Raw genomic sequence first — 10,391 nt, forward strand, 5'->3', positions numbered from 1 at the left:
TTGCCCAAGGCAGGTGACCCGTGCTCTGCTGAAGAACAGGAACTAACAAGATGCAGGAATGAGCTTGTTTCAATTCACTGAACTCCCCCCAGAGAAAGAGGCAGAGAAAACCCCCCCTTGTTTACAACAGCAGGGACTGCTCCTCTTCCTGTCTGATAGACGATTGCTAATACCTCTCGGGATGCTGGCGGCCCAAATCTGTATTCTGGGATGTTGTCACACGGAACACAACATGCAGATGGAGCGGGCGCCGCGCATGCTAATGCGCCGCCCCGCCACATTGGTATTCGCTGGCACTGAAGGGCCCTTTGTGGGTTTTTTTATGATTTCTCTTTTATTAGAAGGAAGCTAAAGGCGTTTAAAGGAACGAGTGACAGCCACACAGGCTAAATATCAATACTGCACCTTTATGGCTCCCCTGCTGCTGTTGCCAGCCCTGCGAGCACCTGCGAGGCAGCTGCTGCCGCCTGCTCGGTGCTGTCCCTGCCCCAGCACACCGTGGTAACCCTGGTTTAGTGTAAACCCTTTCATGCAGAACCACAGTGTCATGGGGTGAGAATGGATCTCTGAGACCATTGAGTCCAACCTGTGACTGATCCCTGTCAACCAGTCCTGAGAACTGAATGCCACGTCCACCGTTCCATCAACACCTCAAAGGATGGGCCTTCCACCACCTCCCAGTCCAATGTTTAGTCATTCCTTCAGTGAAGAAATTCTTCAAACATTCCAATGTTTAATCATTCCTTCAGTGAAGAAGTTCATCTTGGTGTCCAACTTGAACCTTCGCTGGCACAGCTTGAGGAGATTTCATTGTGAATATGAAATGTGAATCATTCAGTCCTGCCCATCCCACCCAGCAGGCCAAGTACCCCTGAGGGATCAAACAGGCTGGCTGGGTGCTCAGGTGCTATCAGAGATGCCAAGACCCTCTTGATTCAGTTTCCCAGGGATGATGCTCCTTGGCTCTGGGCCACCAGCAGTGCTCCTGGGCATTGCCAGGGCTGGTGGCCTTTCCATTCTGTTGCCCTTTCCCAGCTGTCCAACACCTGATGTCTCCCGAGCTGTGTCAGAGCAGATGATTCCCATATGCCACCACTCCTAACCAGCTGTCCCCACATCCTGGCCTTGTGCTGGGACCTGTATGTGTCCCCTCCAGGGTCATGCAAGAGCCCAGCAGCAGACTGGTGCTGCTCCAGCCTGCAGCAAAGAGTGCAGCTGGGCTCAAACAAATCCCTACAGCAAAGAGCCATCATGGGCCAAGGGAGTTGCTGTCTACGTGATACTTGAGGGAGGGCCACCTGTTCCCTCGCCTTTCAATAAAAGTTGTTTCATCGCAACCAGAACATTTGATGAAAGGCCATCAGTCTGTTAGTGGAAAACAAAGGGGAAAGTCCAAAATAGTAATGTTTGATTTTTGCTTTTTATTGGAAAACTGCATAAAAATTTCAGGTGATTTCTGACAGATCGTTCTGTTACTTTAGAGGCCTTTCTTCCACATAAAAGCAGTTTTCCAAACTGTGAAGCCTTTCCCTCTGGAAGTAACAGTGCTATCCCTGCCTGGCCATGGCAACATCGTTGTGTTTGACCTGCTCCTCCTTTTCCTTTGTCAGATGCCAAGGAAGAGACTCTCCCCTTGACCAGGGTGGCACCTCTTTGATCCTGCTCTGTTGCTCCTATTCTGGCAAGAGCCTCTTCCTTGGTCTAAAGATGAACACTCCAGTTTCACATCTTCTGATCCACTCTGGTTGGTGTTGGACTTCCTTTCTTTGATTACAGAGGAGAAGGGCTGGCTCAGAAGCTGTTTTCTCCCTGCAGAGTTATGGTTTAAAGGGAAGAAAAAGGAGTTTTGGATCAAAGAGGACCAGCTGCACAGGCCTTTTCCCTGGACTGGGCTCCATCACACAGGGTCCTGATGGGTTCCTGTGGCACATGGAAGTGCTGGGAGGGGCCCATTGCTGGTGGACCCCACGGGTTGGATCCTGACCCCTTCCACTGCTCGTGAGTGAAGCTCAGCACAGTGCCTTGCTCCTTTGGCTGCATCCCACATGAATATCCATGCATGGATGTGGCTGCGTGCCCGGGTGAGCCCACCTCACCCTCACCCCTGGTCCTGGCCTTTCACTTTGTGCTGTGCAGTCATCAGCTCCTTCTCTCCATTTCTATGGCAACTGTAAAAACCTCAACCCTTTTGTGTCTTTTTAGGGTTTTTTGTGTGTGTGTGTCTGGGTTGGCTTTGTCCTTTTTGCATAGAGTGTTAAATCAAAAAAGGGATTTCTGGCTACCAAACCCCTGCTCTGAGCTTGGCCCAAGGTCTCATGTGAGAAACAGTGGGCAAGATCCTCCTCATAAGTGGACTGGGTGTTGCCAAGTGGCTCCACATTTCCAGCCCTGCTGTTTCTTCCCTCATCCCCCAAAAATCCCCATTTGTAATTCAGCTGTGTTGTTCTCCCCTGGGGCGCAGGTCCTGGTGGGTTCCTGTGGCACGTGGAAGTGCTGGGAGGGGCCCATTGCTGGTGGACCCCACGGGTTGGATCCTGACCCCTTCCACTGCTCGTGAGTGAAGCTCAGCACAGTGCCTTGCTCCTTTGGCTGCATCCCACATGAATATCCATGCATGGATGTGGCTGCATGCCCGGGTGAGCCCACCTCACCCTCACCCCTGGTCCTGGCCTTTCACTTTGTGCTGTGCAGTCATCAGCTCCTTCTCTCCATTTCTATGGCAACTGTAAAAACCTCAACCCTTTTGTGTCTTTTTAGGGGGTTTTTTTGTGTGTGTGTGTCTGGGTTGGCTTTGTCCTTTTTGCATAGAGTGTTAAATCAAAAAAGGGATTTCTGGCTACCAAACCCCTGCTCTGAGCTTGGCCCAAGGTCTCATGTGAGAAACAGTGGGCAAGATCCTCCTCATAAGTGGACTGGGTGTTGCCAAGTGGCTCCACATTTCCAGCCCTGCTGTTTCTTCCCTCATCCCCCAAAAATCCCCATTTGTAATTCAGCTGTGTTGTTCTCCCCTGGGGCTTTTCCATGCTTTTTCCACAGCCCCATTCCTGGGTGTGATGGAGGAGCAGCAGGCTTCTCAATGGCAGTAATTAAAAGGAGATGTGGTGCCTCTGCTAGGGAAGGTGAACCCAGGCCCTCTCATCTCTGAGGCTTGAATGTGGAGGAAGAGCGTGCATTAATGGCATAATTACGTGCCTCTTTCCAGAAAAAAAAAGGAATGTATTTTATGCCATTTAATGACCTTCAAATTAACAGTTCTTTGAAAGCACTTATGTATATTTAATTTTAAATATTTCTGCAAGTCAGAGCAGGGCTTGCGATGAAAACAGCAGGCAGCCGGTTTTTAAATAAGAGTGATCTCAAACCATTATTTCTGAGCCTGTCAGCTTTTGGTGCCTCTAATACTCCTTTGCCAAGGAGAAAACAGGGCCATCCTTCCCCCTTGCCTGAGTCCCATGGGATCTCTGCTGCTTTCTGCTTTTCCAGGTGTTTGATTCAGAGAGAGGGAAGGGCTGGGTTGGGGTTGGGTTGCAGAATCTCACCAATAAGTTTGCCTGCATCCCAAGGACATCTCTGTGGGAGCATCCCAGCTGGCCCATGTTCTGGGATAAATCATTGGGCATCACCTATGAAAGGGTTTTTGCACTGCTGTCAGCCCCTGCTATTGTTCTGAGATGGGGACAGACACGTTTCCCTTTGTTAAGGTCTGAATTAAGGCTTTTGCCTCTGATCCATAAAAACTGCCGATATATCTGAGACACTCTGTGTTCACTTGGAAATCATTACTCTTAAACATTGAATCTGAGTTAAAAAAAAAAAAAAGGATCAATCAGCTTCTGAGACGAGGAATGGATTTACAGACCCAGAAATGTTCTGTAGCTCCAAGGCCACCCGTCCTCCTTGAACTGCTGGTGGAAAGGGTGGGGCCCAGGGAGTCACATCCAGCTCCAACACCCATCCAGGTGCTGCTCATCCCCCTGCCCCAATGTCCCCGCTGCCTGAGGAGCTCCAGGGGGATGTAGTGTTCAGTTTGTTGTCTGCTGTGATTCCTCTTCTGTGAAGGATCCTGCCAGGGTGGATAGTGATCCAATACTTGGATTTTTCCCAGTGAGTCTCCTCAGAATTTTAGAAGTGCCAGAAACTTCTTGAGTGATGAGGGGGAGAAGCCAAATCCACACTGACAGGACTCCTGTGGCAAGTTGCTTCATGCCATCAGTGATTTCTTTGCTGCTCCTGTTTTGGCTTATATTTTTCCAATTTTGGGATGTTGGAGGGGTCCTTTGGGATCATCTTGGATCATCAACCCTCCTGCCATGGGGGAGTGGCTCTGCCTCTCCCAGGTGAGCTCAATGTCCTCCAAAGCCTGTCTGGGAGGTGTGAGCTGCTGTTGGGTTGTGCTCTCCCATTTTTGATGTCCTCAGGGTTTGGCTCTGTGTCTCAGGGGAGATCTGCTAATCTCTACCACTGGGCCCTGATGGGCTGTGTTGCCTTCCCAGAGTTTGACATGGAAAGGGGAGCTGCTCCAGTCAGGAGAGGACCTCCTCTGCCTGGCAGGAAGAGATGTGAGGTGGGAACCGTGAGCATCCGTGGCCATCAGTGCGGTGTCGGTTCCTGTCAGAGCAGCAGATCCGTGCTGGGGAGGGAAGTGCCCCTGTCTTGGTGACCATGGTGCCCTTCACCTGTGCCTTTTGGGGTTGTCAGAGCTGCTGGCACTTGGCTGGTGTCCCATGGCTGTCACTTTTGGCTGGCTGTCCTCCACCAGCACTGTGAGCACCCCTCCAGCCTGGGCACAGCTGCCCCCCTTCTCCCTGTCTGTGTCTGAGCATTGCTGCTGCTTCTGCTCTCCTTCCTCTGGCCATTGGGATTTAAACAGCCCCAAAGCCCCTGGTTGTCCCACCCTGCTGCCTTGCTGTGCTGTGGTGGCTGTTTTGGGGATATCTTTGTGTCCTTGTGGACCCCAGCTGCATTGCAGGTGACACAGCCGTGGACACTGCCCCGCCAGTGGCAGAGGCAGGATGGTGTTGAGGTCTCCTGGCCTGCCTCTGGAGGATTAATTCTGGAGGAGGTTAATCTGAACAAACCAGCCCTGTGAATTTTAAGTGGATTAGCTGAACTCTGCTCCTTCCCAAAACAGAGAGTGCCCTTTTGGGGTGCATGTGGAAGTGGATTAGGCAAAAATCTCCTTAAGGCTGCGTTAATTCTAGATAAGTGTAGGGGGATTAACGCCCGTCCACTTAAAAAAATTAATTGGAGTGAACTTTTCTCTGTGTCCCCAAGTAAACAAGACTCGGAGCTTTCCCCATCCAGCAGCTGGGCTGTGCCTTTCCCTTCTCTGCTCTTCCATCCCCTCATGCTGTGCAGGAGCTGCTGTCGTGATGGGGGAACCTGCTCCTCTCTGATTATCCTCAGGGGTCTCATTAGGCCATTGAACCCTTGTGTGAAGGTAGGGAGAGAGGGCAGGAAAATTATGGTCACCATCAGTGCAATTATCAATGGTAATTAGTGCCAAGCAGGACTGACAGTGGGAGGTGCAGCCCATGGCAAGTGTTGTCTGAGGAGCCAGGTGAGCCTCACGTCGCATCCTTGTGGGGCTTCCATGGGCAGGCAGCTGTGGAACGTGCACATATTGCTTGGTTTACTTATTTTTCCCCTCCGTGCTTTGGCTGAACTCTTCAGATTCCACGGCCTGAATATTTGGGAGCCAGCCAGAGGCTGCCGTGGTCAGGCACTCAGGCTGGGGTTAGTGCCTGGGTGGCAGTGCCATGTCATGTCCCTGATGGTGCCTGGATGGGGATGGGGCTCTGGGAGGCCCCAGGGAGAAGGGGGTGAGATGTGACTCCTTTTGCAGAGGGCCTGGAAATGGGGCTGGTGCCCGGGGGGGCTTGCAGGATACAGGGATGACTTTGGGCCACTCCCAGAATTGCCTCCATCCTTCCCCATTCCTACCTTTGTTCCGTGGTATCACACGGGCACAGCAGCTGCGTTTGCAGAGCCACCCATCCTTGGTTATTTGGGGTATTTGCAATTCCCCGGCAGTGTGGAAAGGGGTTTGCAGAGTTTGCAGAGCCACCCATCCTTGATTATTTGGGGTATTTGCAATTCTGTTCCCAGCAGTGTGGAAAGGGGTGACACAGTGCCTGCATCCCAGCCACGCTGCTCCACAGCTCCTTCCCTCCTGGAACGCCTTCTCACCGCACAAACGTGGCCTTTTCATTGCTGGCCGAGATCAAAGCCCTGCCCGCCTCCAGGGGAGGAGGAGGAGGAGCTGGGATGAAGGGTGAGGGGGTGGCTGCATACCTGGGGATGAACTGTGCTCCCCCCAGTCCTCCTCCAGCTGCTCATGCCCTGTCCCTCGGGTCTCTCGAGATCCATCCTTGGCCTGAATCATCCTTAGCTGTCCCTGGATCATTTTTGCCCGGTGAAGAAAAGGGCTGCAGCTGCTGGGGGAAATCACCGCCACCCCCGGACCCGCCCGGCCCAGCATCCCTCCATCAGCCGTGCTTCTCTTACAGCTTTTTTCCCAGGTGTTTTGCTGTTCTGATCCCACTAATGAGAGCTGTGAGACCAAACCTCCAAGCATGGCACCAAAAGTGGCCCCCTGCGCCCTAGAAATATCCAGCAATATCTTTTCCCCCACCTCAAGTTCCCCTTTTAAAAAGATAATCTCAATTTCTCTTCCCTTTGCTCTGCCCCCTTTTCCACTAAACACTACATTACTAAATAAAACTTTCATTACTACGTGGGTTTGCGAAAGAAAAAAATTATTTCCATTCAGGAGAATGATGAATTTTAATAGGAGTGAAATGTCAGGCACAGCTGGGGTGGGTTTCTGAAAGCATTGGTATGTTTGGAGAGGCGCAGAGATGCCCGGCAATAATTAGCCAGTGAGCCCCGTTTTTTGTGACCCAGCAAAGGGACCCAGCAGTCAATTGCTTTGTTATTTAATGTGCTGCCTTTATGTTTCCAAGGTGCAATTGTATATTAAAAGCATCTTTGCCTCTCCAAAGTGGCTAAATAATGGGATTTTGCTGCTGTGTGGTACTTGTTGGTTATAGGGTGTGGAGAAGGTGCTCCTGGGGCTGCTCCTCTGGTTCCCAGACCTTTAGGTTTCCCCCTGGCAGCAGAGAAAATGGGGAATTTTTTTGTTACATTGGAAAAAGCGATTTGATGGTGCCTGGTGGCTCCTGCTTTACCCCGGGGGGGGCTCATTTTGCAGTGGGAAGGGGTGGAAATGCATCTTGGCTGCAGGGGGACATGGATACCCTCCCACCCCCAAAATCGCGTCCCAGCCTCCCCTCCTTAAAGCAGCTCAGCTTCACAAAGAATTCCATCTCTTCCATTCCTTCCTTTTCCCCCTGAAGAGAAATGGAGAGCTTTCAGTGAAATCATCACTTTTCTGACAGCGTATTAATTAATCCCTGCTCTTTTTTTTTCTTTTTCCTTTTTTCTTTTTTTCCTTTTTTTTTTTCTTCTTTTCTCTTTCATTTTTTTTTCTTCTTTTTTCTTTCTTTCTTTTTTTTTTTTTTGAGAGGCTGGGTGTGCTGTAAGAAGCCTTTTGGTTTCTCTGGGCGTGGAGGGGGCTCAGTGGGGAATGCTGCGTGGCTCTCTGAGCTCTGGACGTGCCTGTTCTCACCCTCCTCTTCCTCTTGCCTTGCAGGGGCGTGGAGTGCAGCATTGCAGCGGGGCAGCAGCGCCGGAGAGGGGCCGCAGGGGCCGCCTCCCACCAAGGATGCTCCCGGAGGTCCCCGTCCCCCCGAGCCACGCCGTGTCCCGGGCCAGCCCTACCCTGTCCTGTACATAACCAGTGAGATGTCTGTAAAAGATTTCAACCCTTGGAATTTCTTTTTTTTTTTGCTCCCCTCTCCCCCCCTCCCCATTCTTCCCCAATTTGTTGATTGTGTTGAAATTGTCGGAGTTTGTAACAGTATCTTTCAGAGAATATTGTACTAAAGAGAAAATTGCACTCAATAAAAAGGATGAAATAAGTAAGCCTGGTCCCTCGCCTTCCCCTTCCCAAGGGCAGCCTTCCTGCTGCCGGCTTCTCCTCAGCTCGGAGCTGGGGGAGTGTTCCCATGAATATTCATTTGGGGAGCTGGCAGCGCTCCACCGCTCCTTGACTTACCTCGAATGTTGATGTCTATCAGATTTGGCTCCCCGGTTTGTAAATGAAGTGACTTTATTCTCGGCGATCCCTATCGGAGCTTGCTCGCAGCAAAGAAGCCGGGAGAAGGAGTTTTCCTGGCACGGCTGTTTGTGCCGAGCGCCTTTCAAAGCCCTGCTGTGCGACGGCTCGGGGATCAAAGAGCCCTCCCTGCTGCCTCCGAGCTTCCCACCCTGCTGGAGCCTGTCCATGCACCTCGACTTGAGCCTGCTTTCCTTAAGGATTGCTGTAAATGATGGCTGGGAAATGGATTCTTCCTCGTGCATTGGCTGTGCTTGGGTGTTTTACCCTGCTGGGATCAATCACACACCCCATCCTGCTCTGTCACACACACTCTTGGGGTGGTCCTGTGCAGGCTCAGGAGTTGGACTCCATGATCTTTGTGGGTCCCTTCCACCTCAGGATATTCTCTGATCCAGGTGATGCTGAGAGCAGCTGGTCCTGGGAACATCCTCCAGCCGATAACAGGGGCCAAAGGTTCTGTAAATTAAAAATATGCAGCCACCAATGAGTTATTTGGGGTTCAGAAAGGGGAGCTGCTACTGGGAGAGCTCTGGAGGTGGGGTTAATTGTTCCCATGGGTGGGTTTTTGGGGTGAGCCGTGGGGAGGGAGGCAAGCAGTGCTTCAGCTGTGGGTGGGGCTGGCAGAGCCCCGCGGCCCCTGGCATCCTGTAATTGTCCCACCAGTGCTGGTGTTGAGATGAGGTGTTTTCCTGTCTCCTGTCAGGAGATTTCCAAGTCCTTTCTGCTTCTCCAGAGCCATTATAGCTGGGATGTCTTTATTACAGGGATTTTTGAGTGAGTTCTGTGTGCTGATGGGGTTTGCTCCAGGTTCCTGCGGGCAGGACTCCACTGCCCAGACTTACATACCACAGTGAGGTTTGCCTCACACTTTACCCAGGGATAGCAATGTTGTTTTGGGTGTTTTGCATGTTTTTTTTTTGCCAAGCCCATCCCCACAAATGAAAGCAGAGAGTCTCTGCCATCTTTGGCTATGCAAGATGCAAATAGGCAGCAGCTGATGGAGGGCAGAGTGAAGTTGTTTGTGTCCTTAATTGAGTAGACACTTGATTTAATGGGCTTCTGGTGTGGTTTAAATGAGTGGTCATGTTTGTTGAATCCTCTGGGATTTGGGGTGCTGGGAGGGTGTATTCTTTACACAGGTAGGTCTTAGGTTTTCCCCTTAAGTAGCCAATAGACATTTACAGCCAGTGCTTGATGCTCCTGAAGTAGTTGCCCTGGGGGAGCCCTGCTGTCAGCGTGGTGGTTAATGGGGCTCTGAAGGACCCTGGGGAGCCAAAAGCCCCTTGGCAGAGCCTGGATATGGCCAGCCAGTCCCTGACAGGCCCTGGTACGGGTTCATACAGCTGCAGGCTCTGGAAGCTGTGTTTGATTTCCCCCACGGGGTATCCATCAACCATCTCCGCCTGAATCCCAGCTGGAACGAGATGTCATTCGTGAGGCCACACAGCATCCAGAGAAACTTTCCCTGAGCTTTCAATACAGACACAGGTGACTGTCACAGCCAGAACAGAGCCTAACCCTCAGAATGAAAAATCTTTCCTTCATGGCTCTCAGGTTTGAAAAATGGAAGTAGCGTGTTGGCTCCGATTACCCCGCAGCAGCTCCCAGAAATCCCAACGCGCCCGGCACAGCAGAGTGATGCCAGCCTAACTCCAGCCCTGCGGCTGGAATAAATCCTTATTTACCCCACTGCAAGGAGAAAGCTGAGCCAGGAGTGTGCTCAGCTCCGTGGGGTGCAATGAGGGGCTTTCCTGAGCAGTCTGATGAGAGTCTCTTGCTCTCATTGCAGATGCACAGCTCTGGCCCAAGGACAGCCCTTCCCATGGGAAAAGAGTGGCTGGGAATGTATTGGCTGTGCAGAGATGTGGCAGGGAAGGAGGGAGAGGTCAGACACACATCCCCTGGCCTCTCCCACCTCCCCTCCCTCCCACACTTGGCAGTGAAAGACAAATAAAAGATGAGCCCAAGAGGACCATAGGCTAAATTGTAATTGGAGCAATATGGGCCGATGATAAAGTTCTGTGCCAACCCACATTAACTGGCAGCATCTGCTGGAATTATTGGAGATGCCTCATGGCCTATTAAAAGTGCTGGGATTTTCCTGGAGGACAAGCCAGGGAGGCTCAGCAGGGCTGGAGAGCCAGGAGGGCTCGGATGGAGCCGGTCTGAGGCTGCTGCAGTGTTGAAATCTCCTCCAGACCCTCTGCAG

General features: G+C 51.7%; 1 protein-coding gene across 1 annotated transcript in view; it reads left to right on the plus strand.

Moving 5' to 3' along the window:
- EPHB1 (EPH receptor B1) overlaps positions 1-7,820 on the plus strand; it is a 77,853-nt gene extending 70,033 nt beyond the window's left edge. The window contains exon 17 of the mRNA XM_039696900.1: positions 7,655-7,820. The gene's annotated coding sequence lies outside the window, so the exon portion shown is untranslated. The remainder of the gene's footprint in view (positions 1-7,654) is intronic.
- Positions 7,821-10,391: the final 2,571 nt, after the last annotated feature.

The sequence above is a fragment of the Passer montanus genome, unplaced genomic scaffold (assembly GCF_014805655.1).
Source record: "Passer montanus isolate IOZ18808 unplaced genomic scaffold, ASM1480565v1 scaffold115, whole genome shotgun sequence".
NCBI classification, from domain to species: domain Eukaryota; kingdom Metazoa; phylum Chordata; class Aves; order Passeriformes; family Passeridae; genus Passer; species Passer montanus.